This window comes from Narcine bancroftii, chromosome 3 (genome assembly GCF_036971445.1).
Source record: "Narcine bancroftii isolate sNarBan1 chromosome 3, sNarBan1.hap1, whole genome shotgun sequence".
Classification (NCBI taxonomy): domain Eukaryota; kingdom Metazoa; phylum Chordata; class Chondrichthyes; order Torpediniformes; family Narcinidae; genus Narcine; species Narcine bancroftii.
This window is the reverse complement of record NC_091471.1, coordinates 285,632,929-285,645,196: the sequence shown is the minus strand read 5'-3', so window position 1 is coordinate 285,645,196 and position 12,268 is coordinate 285,632,929. Positions and strand designations below refer to the sequence as shown.

Sequence of the window (12,268 nt, the reverse complement as noted above, 5' to 3'; positions counted from 1 at the left end):
GTGTCAGCTGGCCCTCTTCAACGCTCCTTCCTTTCTCTGTCAAATTCTCCAACCTCACAAGCAGATAGATCTAGTCTTCTATATGGTATCTTTTACATACTGCAGAATTTAACTCCTTACCAATGACACCATGCCTTCACCTGCCAAGAACCTGAACTCTGGAATACCCAAGCTATACTTTTCAATAAATCTATTCACTTTCAATTTATCAGATGTTTCTTTCAACATCTATCCAATTACCTTACATAGGAGATCGTCAAATTTGTTTTGCATTACTCTTACGAAGTAGCATGGCCCATCATGGTATATTAAACCGAACATGTCACGTCAACGCAAGTTGTGTTTGTTGCAACACAATGAATAATATTCATATTTGCACAAAATATACCTATGCAATAACTTTGTTTATTTAATCCCTTGGATACCAATCAAAATCTACTTATCCAAGAGACTCTGCTCCAACAGTGAACCCGTCAGCAGCAAAGGTGCACAGAGAACCACTGCCCTCTTTTTTTTAAATTTTTTAATTTTTCACACCATAAATCACATTAGCTATGATACACACTTTTTCCTTTTCACACATATACAGTGACATTTTCTCCCCCCCACCTCCCTCCCATCCATTTAAGGTATACAATCTAGGATACATTAAACCAGTCAGACAATGTTGTCACTCAACAAAAATACACCAGAAATTCTACTGAGTCCATTCTTTTCTTTCCTTCTCCTTCCATCAGCTTAGGTAATGATTGTCCCCGGTAGGTTTTCGCTATTGTATTTAATGTAAGGCTCCCATATTTGTTCAAATATTTCAATATTATTTCTTAAACTATATGTTATTTTTTCTAATGGAATACATTTATTCATTTCTATATACCATTGTTGTATTTTCAAATTATCTTCCAATTTCCAGGTTGACATAATACATTTTTTTTGCTACGGCTAGAGCTATCTTAACAAATCTTTTTTGTGCATCCTCCAAATCAATTCCAAATTCTTTGTTTTTTATGTTACTTAGGAGAAAGATCTCTGGATTCTTTGGTATATTGTTTTCTGTTATTTTATTTAATATCTGATTGAGATCTTCCCAAAATTTTTCTCCTTTCTCACATGTCCAGATTGCATGAATTGTTGTTCCCATTTCTTTTTTACATCGAAAACATCTATCAGATACTGTTGGGTCCCATTTATTTAACTTTTGAGGTGTAATGTATAGTCTGTGTATCCAGTTATATTGTATCATACGTAACCTCGTATTTATTGTATTTCTCATCGTTCCAGAACATAATTTCTCCCATGTTTCCTTTTTTATCTTTATATTTAAATCTTGTTCCCATTTTTGTTTAGTTTTACCATTTGTTTCCTCATTCTCCTTTTCTTGCAGTTTAATATACATATTTCTTATAAATCTTTTGATTATCATTGTATCTGTAATCACATATTCAAGGTTACTTGCCTCTGGCAAACTCAAACTGCTTCCTAATTTATCCTTCAAGTAGGATCTCAATTGGTAATATGCCAGCGCTGTATCTTGAGTTATATTGTACTTATCTTTCATTTGTTCAAAGGATAAGAATCTATTTCCTGAAAAACAATTTTCTATTCTTTTAATCCCTTTTTTTTCCCATTCTCTAAAGGAAAGGTTATCTATTGTAAAAGGGAGTAACTTGTTTTGCGTCAATATTGGTAATTGATAATTTGTTTTATTTCTTTCTACATGAATCTTCTTCCAAATATTGAGGAGATGGTGTAATACTGGAGAACTTCTATGTTGTACCAATTTTTCATTCCATTTATATAATATGTGTTCAGGTATCTTTTCCCCTATTTTATCTAATTCTAATCTCGTCCAATCTGGTTTTTCCCTTGTTTGATAAAAATCTGATAGGTATCTTAATTGTGTGGCTCTATAATAATTTTTAAAGTTTGGCAGTTGTAAGCCTCCTTGTTTATACTATTCTGTTAATTTATCTAGTGCTATCCTCGGTTTCCCCCCCTCTCCATAAAAATTTCCTTATTATTTTCTTCAACTCCTTGAAGAATTTTTCTGTCAGTTGTATTGGCAATGCCTGGAATAAGTATAATATCCTTGGAAAAATGTTCATTTTAATACAGTTTATCCTTCCTATTAGTGTTAGTGGCAAATCTTTCCAATGCTCTAAATCGTCCTGTAATTTTTTCATTAGTGGATAATAACTGAGTTTATATAGTTGGGTGAGATTTTTGTTTATTTATACACCTAGGTATCTTATTGCCTGCATTTGCCATCTAAATGGAGATTCCTTCTTAAATTTTGAGAAATCCGCATTATTCATAGGCATTGCTTCACTTTTATTTACATTTATCTTGTAACCCGACACTTCTCCATATTCCTTCAATTTCTTATATAATTCTTTTATTGATAGTTCTGGTTCTGTTAAGTACACTATAACATCATCCGCAAATAGACTGATTTTATATTCCTTGTCTTTTATTTTTATTCCTTTTATATTATTATCTATTCTTATCAATTCTGCTAGTGGTTCTATAGCTAACGCAAACAATAAAGGTGATAGTGGGCATCCCTGCCGCATTGACCTGCTTAAGTTAAATTGCTTTGATACATGTCCATTTACTGTCACTTTCGCTAACGGTCCCTTATATAATGCTTTAATCCAATTAATATACTTCTCCGGTAAATTGAATTTTTGCAATACTTTGAACAAATAATTCCATTCTACTCTGTCAAAGGCCTTCTCTGCGTCTAAAGCAACTGCTACTGTAGGTGCTTTATTTCCTTCTACTGCATGAATTAAGTTAATAAATTTACAAATATTGTCTGTTGTGCGTCTTTTTTTGATAAATCCAGTTTGGTCTAAATTTACCATTTTCGGTACATGCTCTGCTAATCTGTTTGCTAATAGTTTAGCTATTATCTTATAAGCTGTGTTTAGTAAAGATATTGGTCTATATGACGCTGGTGAGAGTGGATCTTTCCCTTGCTTTAGTATTACTGTAATTATTGCTGTTTTACATGAATCTGGTAAGCTTTGTGTTTCATCAATCTGGTTGATTACATCCAGGAGGGGTGGAATTAATAAGTCTTTAAATGTTCTATTGGGAATCCATCCTCTCCTGGTGTCTTATTATTTGGTAATTTTTTTATTATCTCTTGTATTTCTACTATTCCAAATGGTTCTGTTAATTTATTTTGTTCCTCAATTTGTAGTTTTGGTAGTTCAATTTTAGTCAGAAATTCATCTATTTTCCCTTCTTTCCCTTCGTTTTCGGTTCGGTATAATTGTTCATAGAATTCTCTAAAGTTTTCCTTAATTTGTTTTGGATTATATGTAATTTGTTTGTCTTTTTTCCTTGATGCCAATACCATTTTCTTAGCTTGTTCTGTCTTAAGCTGCCATGCTAGGATTTTGTGCGTTTTTTCACCCAGTTCATAATATTTCTGTTTTTTCTTCATTATGTTCTTCTCCACCTTATATGTTTGTAGTATTTCATATTTTATTTTTTTTATCCGCCAATTCTCTTCTTTTAGTTGTATCTTCCTTCATTGCTAATTTTTTTTCTATATTTACTATTTCCCTTTCCAACTGCTCTGTTTCCTGATTATAGTCCTTCTTCATCTTGGTTACATAACTTATTATTTGCCCTCTAATGAATGCTTTCATTGCATCCCATAGTATAAACTTATCTTCCACTGATTCCGTATTTATTTCAAAATACATTTTTATTTGTTTTTCAATAAATTCTCTAAAATCCTGCCTTTTAAGTAACATGGGGTTTAATCTCCATCTATACATTCTTGGAGGGATGTCCTCTAGCTTTACTGTCAATATTAAGGGTGAATGATCCGATAGTATTCTAGCTTTATATTCTGTTTCTCTTACTCTATCTTGCATACTAGCTGATAACAAAAATAGGTCTATTCTTGAGTATGTTTTAGGTCTAGACGAGTAATATGAATATTCCTTTTCTTTTGGGTGTTGTTTCCTCCATATATCCAAAAGTTTCATTTCTTCCATTGATTTAATTATAAATTTGGTTACTTTGTTCTTTCTGTTAATTTTTTTCCCAGTTTTATCCATATTTGAATCCAAATTCAGGTTGAAATCCCCTCCTATTAATATGTTCCCTTGCGTATTTGCTACCTTCAAAAAGATATCTTGCATAAACTTTTGATCTTCTTCGTTAGGTGAATATACATTAAGTAGATTCCAAAACTCCGAATATATCTGACATTTTATCATAACATATCTCCCTGCTGGATCTATTATTTCCTCTTCTATTTTAAATGGCACATTTTTACTAATTAATATAGCCACTCCTCTTGCTTTTGAATTATACGATGCTGCTGTTACATGTCCTACCCAATCTCTCTTTAATTTCTTGTGCTCCAATTCAGTTAAGTGTGTTTCTTGCACAAATGCTATATCAATTTTTTCTTTTTTCAGTAAATTTAGCAGTTTCTTCCTTTTAATTTGGTTATGTATTCCATTAATATTTAAAGTCATATAGTTCAACATAGCCATTTCATACTTTGTTTATCTTCCCTTTCCGTTTTTCCATCATTACCTTTCCTCCTTTTCCATTTCTGTTTTCTTATTTTAAACCCTTTATAAGACAACATTCCTAAAACATCAAACATTTTCCTTATTCTCCTATTTAAAACTTCTTTAGCCCCAATCTCCCCTTCCCCTCCTGAGTTGTCCTTTATCCCTTGTCGGACAACCACATCTCCCCTCTCCATTTGGGTTTGCGAATTCACTCGCAAGCGTCAGCTGATTTTGCAGTGACCGCAACTCCTCCCCACCCAGCCCCCCCCAGAAAAGATTTCACTTTTCATATGTAACAAAGGTCACTCTTTTAGTTCCCTCCTTATTCCCTCTATTCCATTTCCTTCCCTTATTAATTCTTGTCTATACTATCTATATTTTCCTCTAAATACGGATACATTCACGTATGCACATTATACATATACACACTTATACCTCTTTACCCACATACATATAAATCGTGGTCATTTTTACTCTCATTACACGTCTTCATCCCTCAGTCTATTTTGTAATTGTTCTGCAAATTTTCGTGCTTCTTCTGGATCCGAGAATAGTCTGTTTTGTTGTCCTGGAATAAATATTTTCAATACCGCTGGATGCTTTAGTATAAATTTATACCCTTTCTTCCATAAAATCGCCTTTGCTGTATTGAACTCCTTTCTCTTCTTTAGGAGTTCAAAACTTGTAGCTGGATAAATGAAGATTTTTTGCCCTTTGTACTCCAGTGGCTTGTTGCCCTCTCTTACTTTTTCCATTGTCTTCTCCAGTACCTTTACTCTTGTAGTATATCTTAGGAATTTTACTAAAACAGATCTTGGCTTTTGTTGTGGTTGTGGTTTAAAGGCCAATGCTCTATGTGCCCTTTCTATTTCCATTTCTTGCTGTAGTTCTGGACATCCTAGGATCCTAGGGATCCAATCTTTTATAAACTCTCTCATATTCTTGCCTTCTTCATCTTCCTTAAGGCCCACTATCTTTATGTTATTTCTTCTGTTATAATTTTCCATTATATCTATTTTCTAAGCTAACAGTTCTTGTGTCTCTATAACTTTTTTATTAGATTCCTCTAATTTCTTTTTTAAGTCTTCTACCTCCATTTCTGCTGCTACTGCCCGCTCTTCCATCTTGTCCATTTTCTTTCCCATTTCTGTTAAAGTCATATCTATTTTATTCATTTTCTCTTCTGTGTTGTTTATTCTTCTTCTTCTTAAATCTTTAAATTCCTGTGTTTGCCATTCTTTAAATGACTCCATGTATCCCTTAATAAGAGAAAGTACCTCCTTTATCTTGCCTTTCTCTTCTTCTTCTATTTCACTGTACTCTTCCTCTTCCTCTTCTTCTTCCTCTGGGTTGGCCATCTGTTGTTTCTTTGTTGCCCTTCTCTTCTTTCTTGTTTTCATTGTCTTCTGTGGTCTCTTCTTGCTGCAGGTGTTCTGCAGCTGTCGTTGCCGGCTGTGGAGATCGACTCCCCAGCTGGTCACCCCTCCCGTCGGTGTGTTTTTTTTCATGCGCACCGCGCATGCGCGAGGAGTCGCGCATGCACGATTGCGCACTTTTACTCGGCTCAACGAGCCACTTTTGTAGTCCACTTTCTACCGACCTGAGGGAGCGGGTTTCTCTCTCCACCGCGGGCCTCTTCGAACAGGTAAGGCCTTTTCCTTCTTTCTCCGTTGTCTTCTCTTCCTCTCTTCTTACCGTTGATTTCGATTTTTCTTTTTTTGTCGCCATCTTCTTTCCACCTTTATATTCACTTTTCTTTAACTTTTATTTCTGTGCCTTTGTGTTTTTCTTTGTTTTTAATGACTTTTCTGGAGAGGGCTGGAGTTCACCGTCCGGCCACTACTCCATCACGTGACTCCCGAACCACTGCCCTCTTGAGGCATTTTCAGTTAATGGGAGGAGTATTATTAGATGATAATGAATGCTCCCCATGGCTGGCACCAAAGTTCAGTAATTCCACATACAGAACTGACAAAAAGTAAACTCCCTGATCCTGAATTTGACAAAAAAAAACCTGATGGATTGTTTGAACCATAATGACATGGAACATAATATTTACCAACAGGAAAGACTAGTAGGAAGGCAGGAAATGCTAAAGCACACAGAAGGGAGTGACAGTTTTCAAATCAATTACTGCTGAACATCTTCCAAATTTCTACCACAATAAATATTAAAACCCATTGTAAAATTGCTATAACTTTGCACTTATCCAAAACTGTGTATATCCTTTCATTTCTGGCCTGTGTTTTATAAAGGATCACAACTTTGTTTTCAATCCACCCAATTACATAATTCCTTTACTCTGTAAACTTTACACTGAAAAATTTCATGTGATTCAACTTCATGTTCTTTCATAAGGCTCAAGTATAGCCAAGTATAGGGGTTTTTACGAGGCTCTAAAGGCTGTGTACGGCCCCTCACCCCGTCCAAAGTCTGCTGCACAGCTCAGATGGCAAAGTCCTCCTCAGCAACAAGATCTCCATCCTCAACCGATGGTCAGAACACTTCCAATCTCTTTTCAGTGCCAACCACTCAGTCCAAGAATCCGCCCTGCTCCAGCTCCCTCAACAGCTCTTAAGGCTAGAGCTGGATGAGGTCCTCACCCGGGAAGAGACATATAAGGCAAATGAACAACTGAAAAGTGGCAAAGCAGCAGGTATGGATGGAATCCCCACCAGAGGTCTGGAAGGCTGGCGGCAAAACTCTGCATGCCAAACTGCATGAGTTTTTCAAGCTCTGCTGGGTCCAAGGAAAGCTGCCTCAGGACCTTCGTGATGCCATCATCATCACCTTGTACAAAAACAAAGGCGAGAAATCAGACTGCTCAAACTACAGGAGAATCACGCTGCTCTCCATTGCAGGCAAAATCTTCGCTAGGATTCTCCTACATAGAATAATACCTAGTGTCGCCAAAAATGTTCTCCCAGAATCACAGTGTGGCTTTCATGCAAACAGAGGGACTAGTGACGTGGTCTTTGCCCTCAGACAGTTCCAAGAAAAGTGCAGAGAACAAAACAAAGGATTCTACATCACCTTTGTTGACCTCACCAAAGCCTTCGACACCATGAGTAGGAAAGGGCTTTGGCAAATACTAGAGCACCTCGGATGCCCCCCAAAGTTCCTCAACATGGTTATCCAACTGCACGAAAACCAACAAGGTCGGGTCAGATACAGCAATGAGCTCTCTGAACCCTTCTCCATTAACAATGGCGTGAAGCAAGGCTGCGTTCTCGCACCAACCCTCTTTTCAATCTTCTTCAGCATGATGCTGAAACAAGCCATGAAAGACCTCAACAATGAAGACGCTGTTTACATCCGGTACCGCACGGATGGCAGTCTCTTCAATCTGAGGTGCCTGCAAGCTCACACCAAGACACAAGAGCAACTTGCAGATGATACCGCTTTAGTTGCCCATTCAGAGCCAGCTCTTCAGTGCTTGACGTCCTGTTTTGTGGAAACTGCCAAAATGTTTGGCCTGGGAGTCAGCCTGAAGAAAACTGAGGTCCTCCATCAGCCAGCTCCCCACCATGACTACCAGCCCCCCCACATCTCCATCGGGCACACAAAACTCAAAACGGTCAACCAGTTTACCTATCTCGGCTGCACCATTTCATCGGATGCAAGGATTGACAACGAGATAGACAACAGACTCGCCAAGGCAAATAGTGCCTTTGGAAGACTACACAAAAGAGTCTGGAAAAAAATTTATTAACTTAATTCATGCAGTAGAAGGGAGTAAAGCGCCAACAGTAGCAGTTGCTTTAGACGCAGAGAAGGCCTTTGACAGAGTAGAATGGAATTATTTATTCAAAGTATTGCAAAAATTCAGTTTACCAGAGAAGTATATTAATTGGATTAAAGCATTATATAAGGGGCCATTGGCAAAAGTGACAGTAAATGGATATATATCAAAGCAATTTAATTTAAGCAGGTCAACACGGCAGGGATGCCCACTATCACCCTTATTGTTCGCGTTAGATATAGAACCACTAGCAGAATTGATAAGAACAGAAAATAATATAAAAGGGATAAAAATAAAAGACAAAGAATATAAAATCAGTTTATTTGCAGATGATGTAATAGTATACTTAACAGAACCAGAACTATCAATAGAAGAATTATATAAGAAATTGAAGGAATATGGAGAAGTGTCAGGTTACAAGATTAACGTAAATAAAAGTGAAGCAATGCCAATGAATAATGCGGATTTCTCAAAATTTAAGAAGGAATCACCATTCAGATGGCAAATGCAAGCAATAAGATACCTAGGTATACAAATAAATAAAAATCTCGGCCATCTATATAAACTCAATTATTATCCACTAATGAAAAAATTGCAGGACGATTTAGAGCATTGGAAAGATTTACCATTAACACTAATAGGAAGGATAAACTGTATTAAAATAAACATTTTTCCAAGGATATTATACCTATTTCAGGCATTGCCAATACACTTGACAGAGAAATTCTTCAAGGAGTTAAAGAAAATAATAAGGAAACTTTTATGGAAAGGGGGGAAACCAAGGATAGCACTAGATAAATTAACAGAATGGTATAAACAAGGAGGCTTACAACTGCCAATCTTTAAAAATTATTATAGAGCCGCACAATTAAGATACCTATCAGATTTTTATCAAACAAGGGAAAAGCCAGATTGGACTAGATTAGAATTAGATAAAATAGGGGAAAAGATACCTGAACACATATTATATAAATGGGATGAAAAATTGGTACAACGTAGGAGTTCTCCAGTATTACATCATCTACTCAATATTTGGAAAAAGATTCATGTAGAAAGGAATAAAACAAATTACCAATTACCAAAACTAATATTGAAGCAAAATAAGTTACTCCCTTTTACAATAGATAACATTTCCTTTAGAGAATGGGAGAAAAAAGGGATCAAAAGAATAGAAAATTGTTTTTCAGGAAATAGATTATTATCCTTTGAACAAATGAAAGATAAATACAATATAACTCAAGATACAGCGCTTGCATATTTACAATTGAGATCTTACTTGAAGGACAAATTAGGAAGCAGTCTGAGTTTACCAGAGGGAAGTAACTTTGAATATGTGATTACAGATACAATGATAATCAAAAGATTTATAACAAATATGTATATTAAACTGCAAGGAAAGGAGAATGAGGAAACAAATGGTAAAACTAAACAAAAATGGGAACAAGATTTAAATATAAAGATAAAAAAGGAAACATGGGAGAAGTTATGTTCTGGAACGATGAGAAATACAATAAATACGAGGTTACGTATGATACAATATAACTGGATACACAGGCTATACATTACACCTCAAAAGTTAAATAAATGGGACCCAACAGTATCTGACAGATGTTTTCGATGTAAAAAAGAAATGGGAACAACAATTCACGCAATCTGGACATGTGAGAAAGTAGAAAAATTTTGGGAAGATCTAAGCCAAATAGTAAATAAAATTACAGAAAACAATATACCAAAAAATCCAGAGATCTTCCTCCTAAGTAACATAAAAAACAAAGAATTTGGAATTGATTTGGATGGTGCACAAAAAAGATTTGTTAAGATAGCTCTAGCCGTAGCAAAAAAATGTATTATGTCAACCTGGAAATTGGAAGATAATTTGAAAATACAACAATGGTATATAGAAATGAATAAATGTATTCCATTAGAAAAAATAACATATAGTTTAAGAAATAATATTGAAATATTTGAACAAATATGGGAGCCTTACATGAAACACAATAGAGAAAACCTACCGGGGACATTCACTACCTAAATTAACGAAAGGAGAAGGAAATGAAAAGAATTGACTCAGTGGAATTTCTTGTTTATTTTTATTGAATGACAACATTGTTTGACTGGTTTAATGTATCTTAGATTTTGTACTTTAAATGGATGGGGGGAGGTAGGGAGGGTGGGATGGGAGGAGGGAGGGGGGTAGAAAATGGCACTGTATATATTTGAAAAGGAAAATGTATGTATCATGGTCAATGTGGTGTGAAAAATAAAAAAATTAAAAAGAAAAGTCTGGAAAAACAACCTACTGAAAAAACCTCACAAAGATTAGCGTATACAAAGCCATTGTCATACCCACACTCCTGTTCGGCTCTGAATCATGGGTCCTCTACTGGCATCACCTATGGCTCCTAGAACGCTTCCACCAACATTGTCTCCGCTCCATCCTCAACATTCATTGGAGCGACTTCATCTCCAACATCAAAGTACTCGAGATGGCAGAGATCGAATCCACGCTGCTGAAGATCAAACTGCGCTGGGTAGGTCATGTCTCCAGAATGGAGGACCATCGCCTTCCCAAGATCGTGTTATATGGCGACCTCTCCACTGGCCACCGAGACAGAGGTGCACCAAAGAAGAGGTACAAGGACTGCCTAAAGAAATCTCTTGGTGTCTGCCACATTGACCACCGCCAGTGGGCTGATATCGCCTCAAACCGTGCATCTTGGCGCCTCACAGTTCGGCGGGCAGCAACCTCCTTTGAAGAAGACCACAGAGCCCACCTCACTGACAAAAGACAAAGGAGGAAAAACCCAACACCCAACCCCAACCAACCAATTTTCCCCTGCAACCTTGTCTGCCTGTCCTGCATCGGACTTGTCAGCCACAAACGAGCCTGCAGCTGACATGGACATTACCCCTCCATTAATCTTCGTCTGCGAAGCCAAGCCAAAGAAGAAAGAAGAGTATAGCCTTGGGACATTTGAACTCAATAAAGCACTCCATAACAGTGCACGCAAGCGGTCATCAAGGGAAGCCTACCTCGCTATTGCAGTGAACTGGGATGTGTTGTGCTAACGGCTGGCCCCACCCCCATCTACTCACTTATAAACCTGGTTTCCTCCCTAAACCCACAACCCTTCCGAAGACGACTGTGAAACCCTACCTATAATTATGTTAATAATAGCGTTTGTTCTCTCTCCAGTCGTGAGAGCTTTTATTCGTGCTACAATTTTATTAGCTTATTCCCCTAAATGATGGAAGTGCTACTCAACCCTGATATGCTGCTCGTAGACCCTCTGTCCCCCAACACAGCTGAGGAGTTCACGTACTGGCTAGGCTGCTTCTAGGCCTACCTGAATGCAACCAGAGACGTCTTCCACACCAATGAACTCAGGAGGTCTGCACTTTTTTCAAGGGTAGAATGAAAGGGTATGCAGTCATCAGGGACTGCACTACATATGATGCTGCCATTGAGGTGTTGAAAGCACGGTACCTGAAGTTGCAACCTAGCAAGGCATCAACTCACTCTGTGTCGTCAACGGCCAGGAGAGAGCTTCAATGACTACCTGCTAGATCTGTGGACGCTTGCCAAGGAGCATCTACGGGCCGCGTTCATGAGGAAGATCTAGGACACTCTAGTTGCGAGGGTCTGCTCGACGTACATGAGGCAGCAATTGCTCGAGACAGGAAAGAAGGACCTGGCTAGCCACGTTGAACTGGCCAATACATCGAAACAGGCCAAGTTTGAGAACGACGACTGAAGCCAGCCAGCTCGCTCACCCAGGTGACCCCTTCCAAGGACCGGCTGCTCCCACAACCCCAGCCCTAACGGCTGCCACTTCCTGTGTTAGTGAGAACTTCCATGCTAGGGAGTGCTTTATCTGCGGCTAGAGCCAGCATCCCCAATCTCGTTGCACGGCTAAAGACTCAATGTTTTCCATCTGTGGCAAGAAAGGGCATCGGGCGAGGGTTTGCCGCGTGAGGG

General features: G+C 37.6%; 1 protein-coding gene across 2 annotated transcripts in view; it reads right to left on the bottom strand.

Annotated features, from left to right (window-relative positions):
* slc35e1 (solute carrier family 35 member E1) overlaps positions 1 to 12,268 on the bottom strand; it is a 302,175-nt gene that overhangs the window by 14,663 nt on the left and 275,244 nt on the right. The gene's annotated exons all lie outside the window — the stretch shown is intronic.